Source organism: Bos indicus, chromosome 3 (genome assembly GCF_029378745.1).
Source record: "Bos indicus isolate NIAB-ARS_2022 breed Sahiwal x Tharparkar chromosome 3, NIAB-ARS_B.indTharparkar_mat_pri_1.0, whole genome shotgun sequence".
Classification (NCBI taxonomy): Eukaryota; Metazoa; Chordata; class Mammalia; order Artiodactyla; family Bovidae; genus Bos; species Bos indicus.
This window is the reverse complement of record NC_091762.1, coordinates 30,698,878-30,722,074: the sequence shown is the minus strand read 5'-3', so window position 1 is coordinate 30,722,074 and position 23,197 is coordinate 30,698,878. Positions and strand designations below refer to the sequence as shown.

The following is a 23,197-nucleotide window of genomic DNA, read 5'->3' as shown; positions in this document are numbered from 1 at the left end:
TTAGTTGCTCAGTCATGTCTGGCTCTTTGCAACCCCATGAACTGTAGCCTGGAGGGGTTGGCTTAGGTGATTTCAGAACTCTCGGCTTTGTGTCATCAGAAATTCGGATGATTTCATCATCTGTGTCTAGAGAAATCATTGACTTTTAACCGTTTGACAAGACCAGACAGATTTGTGTCAGCCAACTAGAGATCTCCCTTCAGGTTAACTTTGATATACTAATAAGTATTATTTGGGTAAAAATGTTTGACTAGCTATAACTATAGCTAGCTGTCTATAGTATCATTGAACATACATTTCTACACCTTATCTGATTCAAATTAACAAATATTTCTTGAAGGTTTACTGTATTCCAGGTACTGATTGGGATTGAGGATTGAATAAAACAGATCAGATCCACAGCCTTGCTGAATTTATGTTTTAGTTGATGAGACAGATATAAACAAGCAATCTAGATAATTTTACTTAAGTGCATGAGAAAGTGAAACAGGGCCACCAGTTAGGAAGTAACAAGGACGGTGACAGGCAGCATTAGAAGGAGGTAACTCAGGCAAGTGTGACATTTCAGGCAAGAGGAATAGCTAACACAAAAGCCCTGAGGAGGGGATAAGCTTCAACAAACAGGAAGGTTAAATAACTTAAGTGGAAAGTAGCCTCTAAAAATTGTATTAAAAAGTTTAAAGAAAAGAAGGTGGCTAGTGTATCTGAAACACATTTTCAATAGAAGCAAGTGGAAGAGAGGTAGGCAGGAACCAAACTGTTTAGGTTCTTGGTGTGTTTGTGTTCTAAATACAGTGGTGAGATGGGTAAGGAGATGCAAACCCAGATCACTCTTTTTTTTTTTTTTTTCCAGATCACTCTTCAAGGAAGGACTTGATGTCAAGACATGAAGAGTATGGTCTGAAAACAGTCTTAAGCTGACAGCTTTTCCATGATCTGCTTCTGTTGCAGAGCCTCACTGGTTGAGAACCTTCCCTTCGTGGGAAGCCAGGTGGTGCACTGGTAAACAATCCGACTGCCAATGCAGGAGATGCAAGAGACACAGGTTCGATCCCTGAATCGGGAAGATCCCCTGTTCTTGCCTGGAGAATCCCATGGACAGGAGCCTGGTGGGCTACAGTCCATGGGGTCAAAAAGAGTTGGACACAACCAAGTGGCTAACCTTTTCAGTTTTTTGGTTGTTGGATAACTGGTTTGTCCCAAGCATATTGATCATTTGACTCACTGAAAACAAATTTAGTGTGTCTTTGGATTTCTTTAATTTACCTGCCCAGTAATCACGTCAAAAAAGGAAACAGCATTAGTTAGTGCCTGTGTGATACAGCCCCTAGGTTCCTGGAGAGGCTCGCTCTTGCACTCTGCCTTCTGTCTACTGCCTTCTGACCTATGGCCACCTCAGTTTGTTCTCTGTTCCTCTGCATGCCAGGTTTATTGCTGCCTCATGCCTTTTCACTTGTGGTTTTCAGATTGTCTCTGTAGCAATACTTCTTACCTAAATTCTATTCATCTGTGGGGCTCAGATTACATGTGGCTGGCTCACAGAGAATTTCTGTAGCACTGCCCTCTTCTGCAATGAGGCTAGTTCCTCTAATCATGTTCTCACACGAATCCCTGTGTTTTCTTTCATAGCACTTATCACAAGTTGTAATTATGCTGTAATTGTTGTTATTGTTTGTTTTCTTCCCTGGAGTTCCACAAGAAGCAGAAAGGTGCTGTTTTGTTTTCTGCTTCATTTTGCTAGTGCCTTGGAGAGTGACTGGGATCAAGTGGGTAGACAATAAATGTTTATTGAATAAACAACTTGTCCATAGTGGATCCAAGTTGGCACTTAAGGCCAATTCCTTTAAATGCTCATTAAACATTTTGTAATAATCTACCCCAAATCTTCCAGGAGTCATTGAAGATTTGAAGATCATAGTTTTTAAGGTCTCATATTTTCCCATGTGAAAAACTTTGGAGGGTAAAATTTATTAATTATATAGATTTAATTTAAAAGTAGTACCAAATGTTTAGAATGAAACAGGCAAACAAACCAACCTGCTTTATGCCCTAGTCTTACTCTCTAAATAGGTAACTATTTTAAACTAAGCAGGTCTGGTCAATCCTTTATTATTTTTTTTAATTTATTTTTATTTGGAGGATAATTGCTTTCCAATGTGTTAGTTTCTGCTGTATACCAGTGTGAATCAGCTGTAAGTATACATATATCCCCTCTCTCTTGAGCCTCCTTCCTACTCCAACCACCGTCCCCCACCTCTTTAGGTCGTCACAGAGAACCAGGCTGAGCTCTCTGTTATACAGCACCTTCCCACTAGCTTTGTATTTTACACATGGTAGTGTATATATGTCCATGGGGTCGCGAAGAGTCAGGCACGACTAAGCAACTTCCCTTTCACTTTTCACTTTCATGCATTGGAGAAGGAAATGGCAACCCACTCCAGTGTTCTTGCCTGGAGAATCCCAGGGACGGGGGAGCCTGGTGGGCTTCCATCTATGGGGTCACACAGAGTCGGACACAACTGAAGTGACTTAGCAGCAGCAGCAGCAGCAGTGTATATATGTCAGTGCCACTCTTTCAGTTCACCCCACCCTCTCCTTCCCCCGCTGGGTTCACAAGTTCATTCTCTATGTCTGCATCTCTGTTCTTGCCTTGAAATAGATTCATCAGTACCATTTTTCTAGATTCTGTATATATGTGTTAATATACAATATTTGTTTTTCTCTTTCTGATTTACTTCACTCTGTATGACAGACTTTAGGTTCATTCCACTCATTACAACTGACTCAAATTCGTTCCTTTTTGTGGCTGAGCAATATTCCATTGTATATATGTACAACAATTTCTTTATCTATTCATCTGTCAATGGACATCTAGATTGTATCCTCTGTCTTTAAAAGAAGCCCTTTGTCACTCTTGAAAATCAGTCCTTTACCCTCTGATACTTTTTCCATTGTCAATTTTTATAATATTTCTATTTGCGGTTTTTACAATATTAGCTATTTCTTTCACTACCTCTTGGTATCAGGATTAGAAATTTTAGTTTGTTCAACATGGCAAAATATCTCAAATAAGCTCCCCATGGTGGTATTTCAAGTTTCTTACCTATGTTTGTCCTTCCTCTTCCAGCGTGAAAATTATTATTTTTTTAATTGAGTTATAACTCACAATCCAATCCACCTTTTGAAAAACATACCTTTTTTGATGAAGAGGGAGGAAAGAAAAGCAGACCTTATGTGGCTTACCAGCAGACATATGATTGCTTTCTAGCAGTGGTCTCTTGCCTGGGAGATGACCTGAGTTCCAAAGTCAAGGTAAGGAGGGAAGACAATAGTCACACTGACAGGGGGAGGAAGGAGAGTGCATGCATAGATTGTCTAGTCAGAAAGAAGGAGTGACTTCCTTTCAACAATTCCTCTCATAACAAGTTTGTCATTCCTTATTTCACAGCAAATGGTCTTCGGTCAAATATCATAGGCAGAACTAGATACAAATTATTTTGTATATAGTTTGGAGTTACTGCTACATAGGTCCTTTGTTTCCTATGTTGGTTGTGCTGGGTCTTTGTTGTGCACAGGATTAGTTGCCCTGTAGCATGTGGGGTCTTACTTCCCCGATCAGGGATGGAACCCGTCTCACTTGCATTGGAAGGTGGCGTCTTAACCACTGGATTATCAGAGGAGTACCCTCAGGTCCTTTGTAAGAACCTCTTGTACTCTAGACATTGTTAGATCCTTTGTAGTATCGTGTAAACATTAAAATATCACAGGCCAGGGAATTCCCTGGCAGTCCAATGGGTAGGACTCTGTGCTTCCACTGCAGGGAACACAAGTTCTATCCCTGGTCAGGGAACTAAGATCCTGAAAGCTACCAGGTCATAAATAAATAAATAAAATATCATATTCTAAATCAAATATGAAATTTTGCTATACAATTTTGACAAAATTTTGGGTAATTTTTGTTTTGAAATTATTTAAACTACTATGAAAGCGAAAGTGGAGAGTGAAAAAGTTGGCTTAAAACTCAACATTCAGAAAACTAAGATCATGGCATCTGGTCCCATCACTTCATGGCAAATAGATGGGGAAACAGTGACAGACTTTATTTTGGGGGGCTCCAAAATCACTGCAGATGGTGACTGCAGCCATGAAATTAAAAGACGCTTGCTCCGTGGAAAGAAAGTTATGACCAACCTAGACAGCGTATTAAAAAGCAGAGACATTACTTTGCCAACAAAGGTCCGTCTAGTCAAGGCTATGGTTTTTCCAGTGGTCATGTATGGATGTGAGAGTTGGACCGTAAAGAAAACTGAGTGCCAAAGAGTTGATGCTTTTGATCTGTGGTGTTGGAGAAGACTTTTAAGAGTCCCTTGGACTGCAAGGAGATCCAACCAATCCATCCTAAAGGAAATCAGTCCTGAATATTCATTGGAATGACTGATGTTGAAGCCAAACCCCAATACTTTGGCTACCTGATGTGAAAAACCAACTCATTTGAAAAGACCCTGATGCTGGGAAAGATTGAAGGCGGGAGGAGAAGGGGACGACAGAGGATGAGATGGTTGGATAACATCACCAACTCAACGGACATGAGTTTGAGTAAACTCCAAGAATTAGTGATGGACAGGGAGGCCTGGTATGATGTTGTCCATGGGGTTGAAAAGAGTTGGACACGACTGAGCGACTGAACTGAACTGAAACTATTAGAAGTAGTAATGTTTAATTTATGTTTGCTTATCGTTCCTCAGAGATTATGCAATCTTATGAATTTATGTAGAATGAAATAAAATCTAGCCTTCACATGCCTTTCAAACATAATGCATTTATTTTGATTAATTTTATAATTGATAAACTTCACATGATACATGTGTGGACATTTGTTTTATTCATTTCAAAAAATTGTGCAGAGATATACCTTTGTTTTAAATGTTAGTATTTTAAATACATTTAAATACACTATAAATACATTTAAAAATGCATTACATAAATTCACAGAAACCCAATTAACCCAGAAAAGTACAAATAAAAAAGTAAAATCCTTTTTCCTAGCTGGTGTTCCCATTTTCTAGAGTCTAGAAGCCACCACTGTTGATAGGGCCTTGTGTGTCCTTCCAGAAATTTTGCATGCATATCCCAGCATGACAATGAAAAAAATTAGTAGTCGATTTAAGAAATAAATAGAAAACTTTGTTCTGGCCAACCTGCAAATTATTACCCAGGAGATAAAGGAAATGGAAACCTGCTCCAACATTTTTGCCTGGAGAATCCCTTGGACAGAGAAGCCTGACGGACTACAGTCCACAGGGTGGCAAAGCGTCAGACATGACTGAAACAACTTAGCATACATGCAGCGTTCTGAGAGCTCTGAGGACTATTCTGCATCTTGAAGGTCAAAGCATATATAAATATATAAGTTTTTTGAGACAAAGGGTTATATATCAAAATAATATATTGACAGTTTACATAGTCCAACAAGGTGAGTAGTGGCTTATTGTGACCCCTTACAGGATTGAGAAAGGAATGTTATCTCCTAAGGTGTTACCTGTTGGTACCAGGAGGAAATAGCTTTTTTTTTTGGTGAATGAGCATTCCTGTGTCTTCTAAGGGGATCTAGTTAATGTATAACGCAGGTGCACAAGGCATGCTAAAGGGGAAGGGGTGGTGGCTCAAACAGGCAGGGAGAGAATTTTATGTTTAACATTTTTCTTGTCCTGTCTTAAAAATAACTTTATTTCATCAATTCTCTCTTTTGATAATTAATCAAAAGGTGATCAAATATTTGGTCCCTTGATGCTAGGATGGTTGGTTACCTCCTGTGGTATACCATGTCCCTCGATGCCGGTTCCTAATAGCCCAGTTCTTTCTTTTCTCTTAGGGGAGTTGTACTGGTAGGATGTCTGGCAAGGACTGACAGTTAATTTCAAGTGGTCCAATAGGACTTATGCCAATTTTCCCTTGCATGTATACTGTGCATGTCCATTATTTTATAGAGAACGATGGATGTGATTAATAGTTTCAAATGGTTTGGATATTTTCTAAATGGGAGTAGGTGATACACAACATAAAGGCAAGAAACTACTATTAATATTTTTTAAGTTACACAAACTGTTATTAAAATGTAGGAGTAACTATCATTAGCAAAGATTTAAGCCAACATCCGCCTGAATCAAACCGTCTTCCTAACATTTCACTTAAACTGGAAAGAGGATCATTCAGAGTGGAAATTTGATTTTTCTTATGTGTCATAAGGCAGGTTACATTAGAAGACTCATCAGGTATAAAAACACAAATCTTGAAGGTCAAAGCATATATAAATATATGTGAATATATTCACTGTGTGTGATAGTGCAAGTTGCCCCTGTAGGACTGCTTTCCTCATCATGGAAACTTCTTAACTGAACAAACTAATGACTTGGTTTCATGCGTGCATGCTCAGTTTCTAAGTTGTGTCTTTGTGACCCCATGAACTGTAGCCTACAGGCTCCTCTGTCCATAGAATTCCCAAGCAAGAATACTGGAGTGGGTTGTCATTTCCTTCTCCAGGGGATCTTCCCAACCCAGGGATCGAATCCATGTCACCTGCTTGGCAGGCCGGAAGCCATCTGACAAGCCCAATGATGGTTACTACCATTTAAAGCTTACTGGCTGAATTTTGTTGATGCCTCTTTATAAATAATGACATATTCTATTCCAAGTGAAGGAACAAATATCATGACCAAATAATCATACCACTGAAACACTAATTGAACAGGTGTGTATATTAAGTCGCTTCAGTTATGTTCGACTCTTTGCAATCCTATGGACCGTAGCCCACCAGGCTCCTCTGTCCATGGAATTCTCTAGGCAAGAATTCTGGGGTGGATTGCCATCCCTTCCCAACCCAGGGATCGAACCCATCTTTCACGTCTCCTGTATTGGTAGGCAGGTTCTCTACCACTAGCGCCACCTGGGTAGCCCAGTTGAATCTAGCAGGCCAAATTAAAGACAGGTTGGCAGGGACTATTTTCAAGGCTACCCATAGGTGACCTTGAGCCTAAGGAAAACCAATTGTTCATCTTCCTAACCAACCTGGGAATAGCTAAGGCCATAAATTTGTTCCATAAATCTATTGGGTCCTGTTAGGAGCTACTCAATATATTTAATATCTAGTGAAAAGGAATATTTATAGATAGATTAAACATAAGAGTTTAATGTAAGAGTGTCCCATTTCATAAGAGTGATTATCATCAGTACTTGCATGGTACCAGAATTCCTTTCTTCTAAGCTAAAATCGATAAGGGCCTTCCAATTAGAACCTTGGAGAGGAGAGATCCACTGAGGCAACCCAGAAATACTGGACATAGGTAATCAACCATAAATCTAGCAACTGGGTTGATTTTTGACATTTGCATAAGCCTGAGCTCAAGAAAGTAATGTTTGGTTCACAAACAAAAGTGTGATCAAGTCTCAAAGTAATTATTACACAGGTCTGGTTCGGCATCTTGGAAGCCGTCTACTTCGGATGTTGTCTTCTTCTTGTCCTGGTCTGGTACTGCTGGTCTCAGTCTAAGAGGGTGTCAGAATCAGGAGTTTCAGTCCATTTAAGAGAGAAGGCCTGATATGGCCCCTTCCAACAAGGCTGTGGACAGTCCTTTATCTGATATCTTTTCCAATGTGAATAATCTTCTGGTTGCAGGACATGAGGCATCTGATCTGTATCCAAAAATAGATTACTGTGATAAACTTCAGAAATAAACATAGAGTATCCTTTTAATAATTCAATTAAGGGGCTTCTCTGGTGGTACAGTGGTTAAGAATCCACCTTCCAATGCAGGGGATGTGGATTTTATCCCTGGTCAGGGAACTAAGATTCTCACATACCACAGGGCAACCAAGCTCACATGCCACAACCACTGAGCCTACCTTCCACAGCTAGAGAGAAGTCCACAAGCTGAAAAGAACCTGTTAGCCACGACTAAGGCCTGATACAGCAAAAATAAATAAATATTTTTAAAAATAAGTCTTAAAAAAATTCTATGAATCTTCTTGTAGATGAGGCATTTTTGCAAAGACATCAAAGTAATGTCTTAGAATGACAAAAGACTTTAAAGGTATAGCTAGCCTGGAAAATCCCGTGGATGGAGGAGCCTGCAAGCCTGCAGTCCATGGGGTCGCTGAGGGTCGGACACAACTGAACGACTTCACTTTCACTTTTCACTTTCATGCATTGCAGAAGGAAATGGCAACCCACTCCAGTGTTCTTACCTGGAGAATCCCAGGGACGGGGGAGCCTGGTGGGCTGCCGTCTATGGGGTCCCACAGAGTCAGACACGACTGAAGTGACTTAGCAGCAGCAGCAGAGATCTGATTACAATGCAATTGACAAAAAAACTTAGTTATTGCTATAACGTACAACATTTTAAGATCATAATTAGAATTATGACTGGTAGCATTATACCAGAACATATCCAATTTTAGAAATTTTATATAATTTATAAGAATATTTATATTAATGACATTTTATCCATACAGTGCAACCTGAGAAGGTTTATCTCCACTCCACTAGGCAATGCTTCCCATATAACCCAACATACTAAACAATCCTAATTGTTTTAATCTCTCTCTGGGATGCTTCAGGGAGCGTCTAAGGTATCCCCAAATTAGCTGGAGGCAAGAAAGAATTTTGTGTTTAAAAATTTTCTTGTCCTAAAAAAAAAGTTCTTGCCCTGCCTTAAAATAAAAATAATTTTATTTCATATATACATCTATAAAAATACACAAATGGTATTGCATGATGTGTACAGTGCATCATGATATTTTTCACTTCCACTAATTACTATGGAAGTTTTTTTTTTCATACCTATGGATTTATTTCATTGTTTTCAAATGTTGTATAACATTCTGTAAGATGAACTATAATATATTGAGCTAGTGCCCTGTAAATATATCTTCTTAAAAAATGCTTGTCTTTTGGGGTATAGTGGCATTGTGGGTGACTTTTTCTGCCTTATATTTACAACAATATTAAAGCGTCTATGCTGTTCCTATAATTTTTTTTTTGCCATGTCACTTGACTTGTGGGATCTTAGTTCCCAGAACAGGGACTGAACCAAGGCCCTCAGCAGTTAACCACTGGACCACCAGGGAATTCCCTATAATTAGCTATTTTAATTTTTTTTTTTAAAAAAAAACATCTTTTAGGGTGTTGTTTGCAATAACAAAATTCAACAGGGGACTCTGGGATTCAGTAAAGACTGAGAAGGGGCATTTGAATCTACTCATTCAGGAATAGATAATGGCCCCTAATTACATTTTCAATAGAGGTCAAAACCAAATTATTGCAAGTTAAGAGGTGAATGTAATTGCCAGGCAGATAATTTGTTAGAGGAGTTTGCCAAAGATTGGTGAAAACAGGACAGACTCTTTAAAGAGCAGCAAAGTTGGGCAAAAGCTTTGTTCAAATTTGGAAAGGCACGGACAAAACAGGTGTAAGGTCTGCCTCCTTAGCTATTTTGATTATAAGCTTAAAGAAGACCTGATTAACAGTGGAGGGTTGATAGTGTTGCAGGAGGGGGGCCCCATCCAGGGCCCAAGAGTGGGCTCTTGTTTAACACTCAGAAATGAGTTGTCTGAGGAGACTTGCATGCTGACATAGCAAGAGGCGTTATTGGGAAGGGCGCCGGGGGTGGGGAGAATAGGAGGGTAAGGGGTACCCAGGAGGACTGCGCTGCCACATGGGTCACAGTCTTGGGTTTTATGGTGATGGGATTAGTTTTCTTTCTGGGTTGCATCTTGCCAGTCATTCTGACTCAGGGTCCTTCCTGGTGGTGTGCACATCACTCAACCAAGATAGATTCCAGCGAGAAGGATTCTGGGAGGACATATTGACTGGTGTCTATAGTCTCTCCTTTTGAGCTTTCCAGAATTCTCGTGGGTGCTGGCTAGTTCTGTGTCCTGACCAGGATCTCCTGTCCTACAATAGCTCATGCAAATGGTTACTGTGGTGCCTGGCCAGGGTGTGCGGTTTCCATTTCTCCTATCAGTAGCAGCCTAAGACAATGTCCTCACCTTTTTCTTTTTGTTGTTTTACTTGGTAAAAAGGGAGTGAAGGTAAAAGGTCCTCATAAATTATGATCTTGTGAGGTCAGTAACCAGGCACTTGGAAGGGGAGGAAGGCCTTGATCATAAATCCCTCACGGTTCACCCATAAGCAAAATCTAGTTTGTGTCAAGCTGGCTTCTTGGAAAATGTGAGGAAATCTATTATATTTAAAATCCTAAACTCATATTTGCCTCAGTGAGGGTCTTTTTGTTTTGTTTTTGACTGTGCCATGCAGCATTCGAAACCTTAGGTCCCCCCTGCTGCTGCTGCTACTGCTAAGTCACTTCAGTCATGTCCGACTCTGTGTGACCCCATAGACGGCAGCCCACCAGGCTCCCCCGTCCCTGGGATTCTCCAGGAAAGAACACTGGAGTGGGTTGCCATTTCCTTCTCCAATGCAGGAAAGTGAAAAGTGAAAGTGAAGTCGCTTAGCTGTGTCCAACCCCCAGCGACCCCATGGACAGCAGCCTACCAGGCTCCATCGATGGGATTTTCCAGGCAGGAGTACTGGAGTGGGGTGCCATTGCCTTCTCCGTACCAGGGATCAAACCCGTACCCCCTGCTTTGGAAGCACAGAGTTTTAACCTCTGGACCGCCAGGGAAGTCCCCTTGGTGAAGGTCTTTTGAAGAAGAAAATGGAGAGAACAAAATAACCAGAGAATATGAATTAGGTTGATAAACAGGAATGACTTAGGCAAAATTATGTACTTTGAGAGTTACCCTATTCTGGTGTAGTTCTAGAAGTCATGTCCTCATCTTTGTTTAATATGAGGATTAGCCCTCACTTGGGGGAATTTCCAGCTAGGTTAAAGGGGAAGGTGGTACCAGGTCAGTGAGGATATATTTAGGACAAAGCATTGGGCCTTAACACACACCTCAAATCACATCATTTTGAACAGGAAGGGTTTCCAGCCATCCCAGTTCCAGCCACTGCAGCACTGAAGGTGTGCCCTCAGGGAAATTCAGGATCAAGAAAAACAGGAAGCATTCTGTGCCTTGGGTATTAGCCTTAGTTAAGATGCATATCTAAGGAGTAATTTCAGTGAACCCAGATCCTTGCATCTTTCCAAAACAGAAGAGTGCTAAAATCACCAATCTGTAGCATCTGTTCTTTGTGATGAGCAGTAATCTTTTGATGTTTGACTACATGTTTCCAGCAAAAAACTCATATGCCCTGGGACTTCACTGGCGGTCCAGTGACTAAGACTCCACACTCTCAGTGCAGGGTGCTAGGGTTCAATATCTGGTCAGGGAACTAGATCCCACATGCCACAACTGAAGATTCCACATGCTGCAGTGAAGATCAAAGATCCCATGTTCCACAACTAAGACCTGGTGCAGCCAAATAAATATTAAAACAAAACAGAAAAACAGGGGCTTCCCTGGTAGTTCAGTGGTAGAGAATATGCCTGCAAATGCAGGAGAATATACAACTAAGCCGGTGTGTCACAACTCTTGAGCCTGGGCTCTAGGACCCAGGAGCCACAACTGCTGAAGCCCATATGCCCTAGAGCCCTTGCTCCACAGCAAGGTTTCTTGAGGAGAAGCCTGAGCACTGAAATTAGACAGTAGCCCCCCTGCTTGCTGCAACTAGAATAATGCCTTCATGGCAATGAAGACCCAACACAGCCAAAAATAAACTTAAAAAAAAAAAACAATAAAAATCTCATATACCCTGGCTTTCCCTTGACCTCTTTGGAACAGTTCCTCAGTTTTCTGAGAAGTTGTCTCCCAGGCTGTAGTACTCAGTTCAGTTCAGTTCAGTTGCTCAGTCGTGTCTGACTCTTTGCGACCCCATGAACCGCAGCACACCAGGCCTCCCTGTCCATCACCAACTCCCAGAGTCCACCCAAACCCATGTCCATTGTGTCGGTGATGCCATCCAACCACCTCATCCTCTGTTGTCCCCTTCTCCTCCTGCCCTCAGTCTTTTCCATCATCAAGGTCTTCTCAAATGAGTTAGCTCTTCGCATCAAGTGGCCAAAGTATTGGAGTTTCAGCTTCAACATCAGTCCCTCCAATGAACACCCAGGACTGATCTCCTTTAGAATGGACTGGTTGGATCTCCTTGCAGACCAAGGGACTCTCAAGAGTCTTCTGCAACACCACAGTTCAAAAGCATCAATTCTTTGGCGCTCAGCTTTCTTTATAGTCCAACTCTCACATCCAAACATGACTATTGGGAAAACTATGGCCTTGACTAGATGGACCTTTGTTGACAAGGTAATGTCTCTGCTTTTTAATATGCTGTCTAGGTTGGTCATAACTTTCCTTCCAAGGAGTAAGCGTCTTTTAATTTTATGACTGCAGTCACCATCCGCAGTGATTTTGGAATACAGAAAAATAAAGTCAGCCGCTGTTTCCACCGTTTCCCCATGTATTTGCCATTAAGTGATGGGACCGGATGCCATGATCTTAGTTTTCTGAATGTTGAGCTTTAAGCCAACTTTTTCACTCTCCTCTTTCACTCTCATCAAGAGGCTCTCTAGTTCTTCTTCACTTTCTGCCATAAGGGTGATATCATCTGCATATCTGAGGTTATTGATATTTCTCCCGGCAATCTTGATTCCAGCTTGTGCTTCATCCAGCCCAGCATTTCTCATGATGTACTCTGCATATAAGTTAAATTAGCAGGGTGACAATATACAGCCTTGACATACTCCTTTTCCTATTTGGAACCAGTCTATTGTTCCATGCCCAGTTCTAATAAGATCTTTGAAGCAAACAACTCAAAAATTTTAGGTTGTGCATTGTTCTGCAGTTGATACCCTGTAATGAGCATTCTCTTCTAACACCTAGAATCCTCTGTGTTTAGGTTGAGTCAAGGCCTCTGAATACTCTCTGGTGGCCAGGCTAGCTGTGGGGAAAGGGGGAGGGGCGCGGGCAGGTGAAGGGCTCAGAGGAGGAGGAAAAGTGACTTTTCATGTTACCTTTTCATATTTTGAATCTCTTGATTTTTTTTATTATGGAAATATTTCATTCAAAAATATAAGTTGTTTTAAAGACTTGATTAAGGGAGGGGTGAGAGGAAGGCTCAAGCGGGAGGTGGTATGTATATACATACAGCTGATTCATGCTGTTGTACAGCAGAATGTAACACAACACTGTAAAGCAATTATACTCCAATTAAAAAAAAAAACTTGATTAACACAGAGAAGAGAAATTTGGTTTTGTTTTCTGGTCAGCATGGGCTCCTGGATTTACTTCATTTCATTCCTACTTCTTCATTTGATCTGTAATTTCATAATGTGATGTTTTAGTTTAGGGCCCTCTCCCTGCAAACCACATCTCCAACCCAAATTAACTAAACAAGTCAGCTTTTCTTTCACCACATCTTTGTTTCCCATCAGCAAACAAGACATCTTGCTAAACACAGACTAACCACCTGAAGCCTGACAACTGAATTACAGGCAGACGCCAGCCCTGCCTGCTATTAGCTGCATGACCTTCAGCAGGGTGCTCATAAAACATTCTGGAATTTGGTTGCTTCATGTGGGGCTGAGGAAGGTGCACTCACGAGGTTAGAGGTCAAAGGGCCTAGACTCACTTTTTGGTTCTGCCACTTGGTTGCTCTGTAAACCTGGGCATGCTGCTTGGCCTATGAGCTTCAGTTTTTTAAAAAAAAAATAGCGATGAATCTTCTTTCCAGGGAGGTTGTGAAAGTGAAATAAGAAATGTCAATGTACCTGCTGTCTAGAACAACTGGGCTCTCAACTCTTATTAGTGTCTTTTCCTTCCTCTTTACCTTATTTCCAGTTTTGTTTTAAATTGGTAAAATGAGACTTTGTGAACTTTGTAAAGCCTGCCTGTGACTCAGGCCCTCTGCCTTTCATAGTGCTTCACAAACTGTGAAGCAGAATTTTGTGGTTGTTTTGGCACTAGGCAGACTTGGGCCCCAGGCTGTGAATTTCTCTGTCCTCTCTAAATTGTGTTTGAATTCCAGAGGAGAGCTCTGTTTTTCTAGGTGGAAATTAGGTAAACTTTTCCAGGAGCTTGCCCCAGGCATCACGCTGGGGGCTGGGAGCTCCTTCTGCTAGATCTTCCCAACGTTTTCTCTGGGCTCAGCAACGCCAAGCCACCTGAGTTGTCGGGTAGGTATTGTTCTTAGAAGCCACCTGGATGCTGGCTCAGTCTGTCTCAGGACAAGAGAAGCTGCTTAGACCTTTGAAACATATCATTGAAAACCTATTCACACTTACAGGGAAGCCAAACTGATAAGGATGATAAGGATGATGAGGATGATGACAATAATAATAAGCCCTACCTGCTGCTCACTATGTATATATACTATGCTATGGGAGAAGCCAGGATGCCTTCAGCCTAGTCACTTGAATTAATTTTTAAAGCTTTTATTGTATTTCTAGCTTTTCTGAAGTTTTCCTCCTACAGCACATGAAAGTGTAAGATCGTAGTTTTAAACTTAGCCATACCAAGATGAGGAAAGAGAGAAGACAGTTAACCCCAAAATTAGTGAAGTGAAAGTCGCTCAGTCATGTAGTTTAGAAATGAGCCAGAGGTACACATGGAAGTTTAGAAGACTACATTAAGACACTTGACAGGGAAAAGATAAAAAGAAAGAAAGAAAAGAGACACTTGGGGGAGTTCCCTGGTGGCCTAGTGGTTAAGATTTCTGGTTTTCATTGCTGTGGCCCAGGTTCAATCTCTGGCTGGGAACCTGAGATCCTGCAAACTGCTAGGTGCAGCCAAAAAAAAAAAAAAAGGAGTAAGAAAAAGACACCTGGCATTGCCACTCAGAGGATTTGTAAGGTTTATTAAACAGCAACTCTCCCTGGCCCTCAGCATTTTTGTCTTAAGATGAGGGGGATTGGTATCAAATCCTCCCTAGCTCTGACTTTCCTAGGCCAGATGCTTACAAAGAAGTTCTTTTGTTTCAACCATGTCCTTTCCCATGAGCAAGGGGGAAGAAAGAAAGGATCCCAATTTTTATATTTTATAGAGCAAATAGCCTATGTCAGGCACTGCATGAGCTATTTTGTTTACATTAATGTATACATTAACTCCTAGAACAGCATTGCTCTGTTAATTTGGCCAGTGGTCTTAAAACGGGGGTGGCAGTGGGAGTGCATTGCCAGCAGTACCATCACAATGTTCTCTTATTTCTGTCTTATCAAGAAAACAAGAAAGTAGGGACTTCCCTAGTGGTCTGTTGCAGGGAAAAGCCAATTCTGACTCCATGTTGGAATTGTTTCTTTGACTTGCTTTTTGTTGCTTTTGTTGTTATAATCATACATAATGGTCTGTCTCAGAGAATCTTGCCCTTCTGCCTGACTGGTAAACTAAACTGCCTTTGTTCAGAACCCTGCCCTCCCTTTAGATGGCAAGAATGAAGAAATTAATACATTCCCTGCCTGAGGCTTGCCATTCTAGGAGATATTTGCAAGATTAATGGCCACCTCCCCCAACCATCTTCGATCTATAAAAAGAACCTGACATCCAGCTCCAGATAAGATGGTTATTTTGAGTTAGTCTGCCATTTTCTTGGTCAGCCAGCTTTCTGAATAAAGTCAAATACCTTGCCTCAACACCTCCTCTCTCATTCATTGGCCAGTCCTGCAGGGAGCAGAGGGAGTTTGGAGTCAGTGACAGTTCAGTGGTTAAAAATTCTGTCTTCCAATGCTGAGGACATGGATTCAATCCCTGGTTGCCAAGATCCCACATGTCTCGAAACTAAGCCTGTCCACCACAAGAGACCGTATGTGCCGCAGTAAGACCCAACGCAACCAAATAAATATTAAAAAAAAAAAAAAGTAATTAATAAACATAAATGGATAGACAGAAGCATGTATACATATGTATTTATTACAAATAACATATTTTCATGTGGTACATAATTTAAATTTTACATTGAGGTGCAAAATTAAAAAACAAAAGGAGTTGAAACTATATGCTGGACATTGGCAGTAAGATAATCCCAGTTAATCTACCAAGCATATTTTATTGGGGTTAACTGAGAGTTCATAATATGTCCAAATGAAGTTTCATGTATAAATCACAGGTGAACTGTTTCCCAATCCATCCTTTCTGTCCTTTTCCCTACTTAAATTGCACATGGGGAACTTATCTGACGGTTCAGTGTTTAAGAACAAGGCCGGGGGCTCTTTGATCCCAGCTGGGGGAACTAAGATCCCACAGGCTTTGTGGCCTGAATAAAAAAAAAAAGAAAATGTAATTCACTAAATATTCTCATTGTAAAGTAATCAGAAAGCATAGAGAAAAGACTTCTGGGCTGTTCTCCCCTCTGCCCTCCTCCCCACCCCCAACCCTGAACTTACTCACCCACTTATCCAGTCCTCTCCTCAGAGAGCCACAATTATTTACTTTTTTTTGGAGTGGGGGTGCTCTACTAGGCCTTCATTCCTGCACAGGCCTTTCTCTAGTGGCGGCAATCAGGAGCTAATCTCTAGTTGTGCTGCTCAGGTTCTCATTGCAGTGGCTTCTCTTGTGGAACATGGGCCCTAGAGTGCTCAGGCTTCAGTAATTGCGGCTCCTAGGCTCTAGGGTGCGACTTCCCTTTCACTTTTCACTTTCATGCATTGGAGGAGGAAATGGCAACCCACTCCAGTGTTCTTGCCTGGAGAATCCCAGGGACGGGGGAGCCTGGTGGGCTGCCATCTATGGGGTCGCACAGAGTCGGACACGACTGAAGTGACTTAGCAGCAGCAGCAGCAGCAGGCTCTAGGGTACAGGCTCAATAGTTGTGGCTATTGGGCTTAGTTGGTCTGAGGCATGTGGGATCTTCTCAGAGGGATCGAACCCGAGTCTCCTGCATTGGCAGGAGGATTCTTTACCACTGAGCCATCAGGGAAGTCCCACAATTCTCTTTTAGATGTGTATTCCAGCTCTATAAAAAGTAAAGTTTCATCATTGATATCCTTAAGTCCTTGCTTTAAGGAAAAAAAAGAGAGAGACTGGAAAGAGTAAGGGGAAAATGGGACTCGGTAACCTACAAAACTTTTGGGCAGGATGTTTTTAAAATGCACGTTCAGAATGGGAACTTGAACTGTGCCTTGAACTTTCCAGCATGAGCATCTGGCTACCCCCACCTTGGTAAATACTGCTGATTGACTGTCTCTGGCACTGGCCCACCTGCCAGGGACAGTCAAACACAGGAAAGCTGACAAATTACCAGCATCTTTCACTTTTTCATTTTTATTCTTTATATTTATCAGTCTCCCATACTCGGATGATGGCTGAGAATGGGAGTTTCTCTTACACACAGTAGCAGAGACAGTTTCTCTTTTTCTCTTTCTTTTCTAAAGGACAATGTCAAGGACGTGTCAAAGCCAGGTCAGTAAATGTTACATCAGAGATACTGCTGCTATATTTACTCCCACTTGCCCTTCAAGCAAAGTAATTTATATGATGAAAAAGAGCAGAGACAAACCGACCTGGCTATCTTCAGAGAAAGAAAGCATTGAATTTTAAAGCTGTGTGTGGTCTTGGCATTGCAGTTAATTTCTCTGTGGACTAAATTTCCTTTTTCTCTCTTTTCCCACCTTTTTAGAATTCTCTCCGAAGAAAGAGTTAAAGAGACATGGTACTTCATCCCAGGCCTGCAGACCTGCAGTTGCTATTCAGGATTCAATTCATTCCAGGCTGTCACCATAGCCTTGAGATAAGAGAGACTAAACAGACAGGAGAATGACGAGCAGAATTACCACCAGATTGGCTTCTGTTCCACTCCCACCCTGAAGCCCTCTCTGGGAGTTTTCATTCTTCAAACCTCAGTTTTCTGCTTTTTAATCAATTTTGTTTGCGTATTGTTTGGAGAATAAATATTAATAAGGTCTTGTGGGGAAAGAAAGGTTATTCAGTTTTGACTCCATTCAATAATCATTTCTTTCTTAAAAAATTGAAGTACAGTTGATGTTGGGTTTCCAGATGGCTAAGTGGTAAAGAATCCACCCACCAATGAAGGAGACATGGATTCAATCCCTGGCTCAGGAAGATACCCTGAGAAGTAAATGGCAACCCACTCAAGTATTCTTGTCTGGGAAATCCCGTGGACAGAGGAGCCTGGCAGGCTACAGTCCATGGCTTAGCAAAAGAGTCAGTTACAACTTAGGGACGAAACAACAACAATAACTTGATTAGCAACTGTTTGAATCTGCCCTTTGCAACTCAGGGAAGATTGTGGAGGCTGGGGTCTTGCCTGCAAGAAATGGGAGACAGAAAGGCCTCTGTGCCTGCTCACTTTCAATCGCAGACCTATCACAGACCAGAGTTCTCTGTGCTATATAGTAGGACATAGTTTCTCCATCATATATATTAATATAATAGTTTGAATCTGCTAATCCCAATTCCTGCTCCATCCCCCCACACACTTGGCCACCACAAGTCTGTTCTCTATGTCTATGAGTCTCTTTATGTTTCATAGGTAAGTTCATTTGTGCTATCTTTTAGATTCCACATGATATCATATGGTATTTGTTTTCCTTACTTCACTTACTATGATAACGTCTAGGTCCATCCATGTTACTGCAAATGGCATTATTTCCTTCTTTTTTGTGGCTGAGTAATGTTCCATTTTGTATATGTACCCCATCTTTTTATCCACTCATCTGTCAATGACATTTAGGTTCTTCCATGTTTTGACTGTTGTGAATAGTGCTGCTATGAACATAGTGGTTCGTGTTCATAGTGGTTCATTTTTAATTATAGTTTTGTCCAGATATATGCCCAGGAGTGAGATTACTGGATCATATGGGAACTCTATTTTTAGCTTTTAAGGAACCTCCATACTGTTCTCTGTAGTGGTGGCACCAACTTACATTCTGACCAACAGTGTAAGAGAGTTCACTTTTTTCCACACCTTCTCCAGCATGTGTTATTTCAACAATCTTTTCTAAAGTACATATTAAGTGCTGGCAGAGAATACCATCCAGAGTAAAACATTGCACCTACCCTTAAGGAGTTAACAATCTAAAAAATGGGAAAAAAAAATTATAAAGAACCTTAACCTCAGGCAGCAAATGATAAATTTCAAATGAGGGAATGTGGAGGAAATAGGACAGGATTACAGGAAGTCCCTCATGCTCAGTTGGTAAAGAATCTGCCTGCAATGCAGGAGACCCTGGTTCAATTCCTGGGTTGGGAAGATCTGCTGGAGAAGGGATAGGCTACCCACTCCACAGCCTTGTCTAACTCAATGAAACTAAGCCATGCCGTGTGGGGCCACCCAAGATGGGCGGGTCATGGTGGAGACGTCTGACAGAATGTGGTCCACTGGAGAAGGGAATGGCAAACCACTTCAGTATTCTTGCCTTGAGAACCTCATGAACAGTATGAAAAGGCAAAATGATAGGATACTGAAAGAGGAACTCCCCAGGTCAGTAGGTGCCTAATATGCTACTGGAGATCAGTGGAGAAATAACTCCAGAAAGAATGAAGGGACGGAGCCAAAGCAAAAACAATACCCAGTGTAGATGTGACTGGTGATAGAAGCAAGGTCCGATGCTGTAAAGAGCAATATTGCATAGGGACCTGGAATGTCAGGTCCATGAATCAAGGCAAATTGGAAATAGTCAAACAGGAGATGGCAAGAGTGAACGTCGACATTCTAGGAGTCAGTGACCTAAAATGGACTGGAATGGGTGAATTTAACTCAGATGACCATTACATCTACAACTGTGGGCAGGAATCCCTCAGAAGAAATGGAGTAGCCATCATGGTCAACAAGAGTCCTAAATGCAGTACTTGGATGCAATCTCAAAAATGACAGAATGATCTCTGTTCGTTTCCAAGGCAAACCATTTAATATCACAGTAATCCAAGTCTATGCCCCAACCAGTAACGCTGAAGAAGCTGAAATTGAACGGTTCTATGAAGACCTACAAGACCTTTTAGAACTAACACCCAAAAAAGATGTCCTTTTCATTACAAGGGACTGGAATGCAAAAGTAGAAAGTCAAGAAACACCTGGAATAACAGGCAAATTTGGCCTTGGAATATGGAATGAAGCAGGGCAAAAGCTAATAGAGTTTTGCCAAGAGAACGCACTGGTCATAGCAAACACCCTCTTCCAACAACACAAGAGAAGACTCTACACATGGACACCACTGAAATCAGATTGATTATATTCTTTGCAGCCAAAGATGGAGAAGCTCTATACAGTCAGTGAAAACAAGACTGGGGCTGACTATGGCTCAGATCATGAACACCTTATTGCCAAATTCAGACTTAAATTGAAGAAAGTGGGGAAAACCACTAGACCATGCAGGTATGACCTAAATCAAATCCCTTATGATTATACAGTGGAAGTGAGAAATAGATTTAAGGGGCTAGATCTGATAGATAGAGTGCCTGATGAACTATGGAATGAGGTTCGTGACATTGTACAGGAGACAGGGATCAAGACCATCCCCATGAACACACACACAGAACACAGAAGTCGCTCAGTCGTATCTGACTCTTTGTGACCCCATGGATTGTAGCCCACCAGGCTTCTTGGTCCATGGGATTTTCCAGGTGTGAATACTGGAGTGGGTTGCCGTTTCCTTCTCCAGGGGATCTTCCTGACCCAGGGTTCGAACCTGGGTCTCCCGCATTGTAGGCAGACGCTTTACCGTCTGAGCTACCAGGGAAGTCCATCAAAAAAAAGACTAGTAGTAAGTTTCAAAAGGATGACATCCCCATGGAAAAGAAATGCAAAAAAGCAAAATGGCTGTCTGGGGAGGCCTTACAAATAGCTGTGAAAAGAAGAGAAGTGAAAAGAAAGGAGAAAAGGAAAGGTATTCCTCCCCGCCAAAAAAAAGATATTCCCATTTGAATGCAGAGCTCCAAAGAATAGCAAGGACAGATAAGAAAGCCTTCCTCAGTGATCAATGCAAAGAAATAGAGGAAAACAACAGAATGGGAAAGACTAGAGATCTCTTCAAGAAAATAAGAGATACCAAGGGAACATTTCATGTAAAGATGGGCTAGATAAAGGACAGAAATGGTATGAACCTCACAGAAGCAGAAGATATTAAGAAGAGGTGGCAAGAATACAAAGAAGAACTGTAAAAAAAAGATCTTCACAACCCAGATAATCATGATGGTATGATCACTCACCTAGAGCCAGACATCCTGGAATGTGAAGTCAAGTGGGTCTTAGGAAGCATCACTACAAACAAAGCTAGTGGAGGTGATGGAATTCCAGTTGAGCTCTTTCAAATCCTGAAAGATGATGCTGTGAAAGTGCTGCACTCAATATGCCAGCAAATTTGGAAAACTCAGCAGTGGCCATAGGACTGGAAAAGGTCAGTTTTCATTCCAATCCCAAAGAAAGGCAATGCCAAAGAATGCTCAAACTACCGCAAATTGCACTCATCTCACACGCTAGTAAAGTAATGCTCAAAATTCTCCAAGCCAGGCTTTAGCAATATGTTCAAGCTGGTTTTAGAAAAGGCAGAGGAATGAGAAATCAAATTGCCAACATCTGCTGGATCATGGAAAAAGCAAGAGAGTTCCAGAAAAACATCTGTTTCTGCTTTATTGATTATGCCAAAGCCTTTGACCATGTGGATCACAATAAAGTGTGGAAAGTTCTGAAAGAGATGGGAATACCAGACCACCTGACCTGCCTCTTGAGAAACTTGTATGCAGGACAGGAAGCAACAGTTAGAACTGGACATGGAACAACAGACTGGTTCCAAATAGAAAAAGGAGTACGTCAAGGCTGTATATTGTCACCCTGCTTATTTAACTTATATGCAGAGTACATCATGAGAAACGCTGGCCTGAAAGAAGCACAAGCTGGAATCAAGATTGCCAGGAGAAATATCAATAACCTCAGATATGCAGATGACACCACCCTTATGGCAGAAAGTGAAGAGGAACTAAAAAGCCCCTTGATGAGAGTGAAAGAGGAGAGTGAAAAAGTTGGCTTAAAGCTCAACATTCAGAAAATGAAGATCATGGCATCTGGTCCCATCACTTCATGGGAAATAGATGGGGAAACAGTGGAAACAGTGTCAGACTTCATATTTTGGCGTTCCAAAATCACTGCAGATGGTGATTGCACCCATGAAATTAAAAGACGCTTACTCCTTGGAAGGAAAGTTATGACCAACTTAGACAGCATATTAAAAAGCAGAGACATTACTTTGTCCTCAAAGGTCCGTCTAGTCAAGGCTATGGTTTTTCCAGTGGTCATGTATGGATGTGAGAGTTGGACTGTGAAGAAAGCTGAGCGCCAAAGAATTGATGCTTTTGAACTGTGGTGTTGGAGAAGACTCTTGAGAGTCCCTTGGACTGCAAGGAGATCCAACCAGTCCATTCTAAAGGAGATCAGTCCTGGGTGTTCACTGGAAGGACTGATGTTGAAGCTGAAACTCCAATACTTTGGCCACCTCATGCAAAGAGTTGACTCGTTGGAAAAGACTCTGATGCTGGAGGGATTGGGGGCAGGAGGAGAAGGGGACGACAGAGGATGAGATGGCTGGATGGCATCACTGACTCGATGGACAAGAGTTTGAGTGATCTCTGGGAGTTGGTGATGGACAGGGAGGCCTGGCGTGCTGCAATTCATGGGGTCTCAAAGAGTTGGACACGACTGAGTGACTGAACTGATTGACTGACCCACTCCAGTATTCTTGGGCTTCCCTTGTGGCTCAGCTGGTAAAGAATCCACCTGCAATGCAGGAGACCTGGGTTCGATCCCTGGGTTGTGAAGATCCCCTGGAGAAGGGAACAGCTACCTACTCCAGTACTCTGGCCTGGTGAATTCCAGGGACTGATAGTCCATGGGGTTGCAAAGGGTCGGGCATGACTGAGCGACTTTCACTTCACTTTAGGGGAAGTTTCAAAGGGAGAAGCAGCCCTGAGATAGGAAATAACAAGAGGACATTCTTGAGTAAAGAAGAAAGAATAAAGAAAGATGCAGAGGAAGCAGAGCTCAGAATAAGTTCAGAGGACAAGGAGTCAGCAATCTGGTACGTGTCAGGGAGCCATGGTGGTAAGTTGGATTAATATTGGAGATGCGAAGTCTATATTAAAAAAAAAAAAAGGAAGAAGAAGTCTATACTTAATCCTGTAGGTGTCACAGATGTTTAGTTGAGGAGAGACGAAAATAAAGTAGTGCTTTAGGGCAATTACTGTGGTGGCTAGGGTGGGGAGG

General features: G+C 41.7%; 1 long non-coding RNA gene across 1 annotated transcript in view; it reads left to right on the top strand.

The window, feature by feature from the left end:
• The window catches only part of LOC109555915 (uncharacterized), a 179,659-nt gene extending 156,462 nt beyond the window's left edge, over nucleotides 1-23,197 (top strand). The window contains exon 8 of the long non-coding RNA XR_011565747.1: nucleotides 854-23,197. This is a non-coding gene — a long non-coding RNA (uncharacterized lncRNA). The remainder of the gene's footprint in view (nucleotides 1-853) is intronic.